The 3,498-nt window shown below is 40.5% G+C and overlaps 1 pseudogene; it reads left to right on the top strand.

Annotated features, from left to right (window-relative positions):
* The first annotated feature begins 1,209 nt into the window (after positions 1-1,209).
* On the top strand, positions 1,210-1,973 carry LOC101447269 (zinc finger CCHC-type and RNA-binding motif-containing protein 1 pseudogene; annotated as a pseudogene).
* The last annotated feature ends 1,525 nt before the right edge of the window (positions 1,974-3,498 follow it).

The raw sequence follows: 3,498 nt of genomic DNA on the forward strand, positions 1-3,498 counted from the left end.
GCCCTTGTTTTTACCTTTCAGTATGTAGCTCTCTCTTTGGTTTATCTTGTGATTCTGGTCCTTTGGTAACATATTCTATCAGTTTTTGTTTTTCTGTGAAGGCTTTGAACTCATCCTCATCTTTGAAGGACAGTTTTGCTGGATACAGAATTCTTGGATGGCAGTTCTTCTCTTTCAGTTCCATAAATACATCATACCACTTTCTTCTCTCCTCCATGGTTTCTGATGAGAGGCCAGCACTGAATCTTATTGAGGTTTCCTTGTGTGCTATGCTTTGCTTTTCTCTTGCTGCTTTCAGAATCTTCTCTTTATCTCTCATATTTGTCATTCTTAATAGTAGGCATCTTGCATAGGTTTATTCATATTTGTACTGTTTGGGGGGCATTGTCCTTCTTTGATATTGATATTTATGTCTTTCATAAGGGTAGAGAAGTTTTCAGTCCTTATTTCCTCAAATATTCTTTCTGCCCTTTTCTCTTTTCTTCTCCTTCTGGACACTAATAATGCATATGTTTTTGCATTTCACATTGTCATTCAGTTCCCTGAGATCCTGCTCCATTTTTTCCATTCTCTTATTTCTGTTCTCCTGTCTTTTCCAGTTCAGATGTTTGGTCTTCAAAATCACTAATTCTGTCTTTGAGCAATTCAAATCTGCTCTTATGTGCCTCGAATGTATTTTTAATCTCATTCATCATGTCTTTCATTCCATTAAGATCTGTTACTTTTCTTTGTGGACTTTTAAATTGTTTTTTATGCTCACCCAGTATCTTCTTAATATCCTTTATCTCTTTAGTCATATTTTCTTTCAACTTTTTTCAATCGATTTAGGAGTGTTGTATGATTATCAATGATTAATTGTCTTAAATCCTATATCTCTTTAAGATATTTGGTTTGTTCCTTTGGCTGGGCCATCTCTTCCTGTTTCCTAGCATGGCTTGTAACTTTTTGCTGATGTCTAGGCATCTAAATATGTTAGTGAATTACTCTGATGGCCAATTTCTCTTTCTTGCCTGTTATAATTTTTTCACAGCTCTTCTTTGATATTTGGTTCAACTTATCTAAGTCTTTAAAATTGCCCAGCCAGTCCACTTCTGGGCCCGCCTCTGGGTTGGGGACTCTGACCGCATCTGAGGCGCATCCGACTGCAGTAGGGGAGAGACAGAGGCACTGTCATCCTCTCGACTTTGGTGCCTGCACCCTCCTGGGACTCGTGATGCCAAAGCTGCCGCGTGGGGCGATAAATAGTCGGGGTTGAGCCCCAGCTGGGCCAAGGGCTCGCACTCTTCTGGTCTCTCGGACAAGACTCACCTGAAGGAATGAGTGGTGGATTGGCTCCAAGTAAAAGTACAGTGTATGTATCCAACTTGCCCTTTTCCCTAACAAACAATGACTTATATCAGATATTTTCCAAGTATGGCAAAGTTGTAAAGGTTACTATAATGAAAGATAAAGATACAAGGAAGAGTAAAGGGGTTGCATTTATTTTATTTTTGGATAAAGAATCTGCTCAAAACTGTACAAGAGCAATAAACAACAGTTATTTGGTAGAGTGATAAAAGCAAGCATTGCTATTGACAATGGAAGAGCAGCTGAGTTCATCCGAAGGCGAAACTACTTTGATAAATCTAAGTGTTATGAATGTGGGTAAAGTGGGCACTTAAGTTATGCCTGTCCTAAAAATATTCTGGGAGAACGTGAACCTCTAAAGAATAAAGAGAAAAAGAAAAAAAAAGAAAATTCCTGAACCAGAAGAAGAAATTGAGGAAGTAGAAGAAAGTGAAGATGAAGGGGAGGAGCCTGCTCTTGACAGTCTCGGTCAGGCGGTAGCTTTCCAGCAAGCCAAAATTGAAGAAGAACAGAAAAGATGGAAACCCAGCTCAGGGGACCCCTTAACCTCAGATGATTCAAGATGCCCAAGGATAAAGAAAAGCACATATTTCAGTGATGAAGAAGAACTTAGTGATTACGATTAATATTTATTATGTAAATATCATTAAAATAAAAAAACTTATAGTACAAAGTTCAGTTGAAGACTGAAGATTATATTTTTTTTAGGAGGTGCTGGGGATTGAGCCTGGGGCCTCGTACTTGGGAAGAAGGTGCTCAACCACTGAGCTACACCCATTCCCCCCAGTTTTTTTTTTTTTACTATAAAATAGTTCACAAACAACTGAAAAATAACTTTAACTATCATGTCTCTATCTTAGCAGATAATAAAAATCAAGATTTGCTAATAGCCATTAATCCTGAAAACAACTAATTTTAATAAGAATAAGAACACATAATATTATAGTAATACTACTGTTCGACCCAAGAAAGAAGGTAGATATTAAAAAGATTTGGGAAGCTCATTATAAAAGCTTTATTAATATCTGATTGGTTTACATGAATACTTTTGAAATAAATTTGATCTTTACAACAAAAACTTCATAAAAACGGTGAAAAAAGGTTGAATGATTTATTGTTATTAAAAATAATAAAATTTTCAGTATTATTTTGTGCTTAGAAAATAAATAAATAAAATTGTCTAGCTTAAGTTTTCAAAATCAAGCCAGGACTCACTATTGGGGCACAGATTTTCCCCCAGAAGTTAGGGAACAGAGAGACCCAATTGCAGTTTTTGTCCACGCAATTTCCAGATGGGCCAGCAGATGGCACTTGTTGCTACTCCTTTCCACGGAAGTGATTCTCTCAGTTTTCCTTTGTTTTAGTCTGGCAGGAACCACAATTCAGAGCAGACTATGCTGTCGAAACTCACTGAAGAAAAGCCCCCCAACTCCTCCTCCCTTTTCCCTTGTAACAGCAGACAGGAAGGAAGAGGCCTGCCCCTCTCTCAGTCAGCTGCAATGAGCTAGGGGTTTTTCCCCACTTATTATGTCAGGGGTGGGGGAGGGGAGCCCTTCCTGGCAGCTGGGAGGTTTAGTAATCCACAGTTTGTTGTTGTAGGTCTTTCATCTCTCTGTCCTTCACCCTCCTGGGAGTTGTGAAGCACTGTCCTGGTCTGCTGGCCCCCAGAGCATGTCTCTCGGGCAGCTTTTAGCTCTTTCTCCATTGTTTTTTTTTTTTTTAAAGATTTATTTATTTATTTCTCTCCACTTCCCCCCCACCCCAGTTGTCTGTTCTCTGTGTCTATTTGCTGCCATCTTCTTTGTCTGCTTCTGTAGTCAGCAGCACAGGAATCTGTGTTTCTTTTTGTTGCGTCAGGCTGCACTTTCTTTCGCCCTGGGCGGCTGTCCTTACTGGGTGCATTCCTTGCGCATGGGGCTCCCCTACGCCGGGGGACACCCCTGCGTGGCAGGGCACTCCTTGCGTGCATCAGCACTGCGCATGGGCCAGCTCCACACGGGTCAAGGAGGCCCGGGGTTTGAACCACGGACCTCCCATGTGGTAGACGGACGCCCTAACCACTGGGCCAAGTCCGCTGCCTTTCCATTGTTTTTGTGAGCCTTGTCTGCCTAATCTGATGCCATCTTTCCACAATCCTTTTTCTGCAATGCA

This window comes from Dasypus novemcinctus, chromosome 13, assembly GCF_030445035.2.
Source record: "Dasypus novemcinctus isolate mDasNov1 chromosome 13, mDasNov1.1.hap2, whole genome shotgun sequence".
In the NCBI taxonomy this organism is placed as follows: Eukaryota; Metazoa; Chordata; class Mammalia; order Cingulata; family Dasypodidae; genus Dasypus; species Dasypus novemcinctus.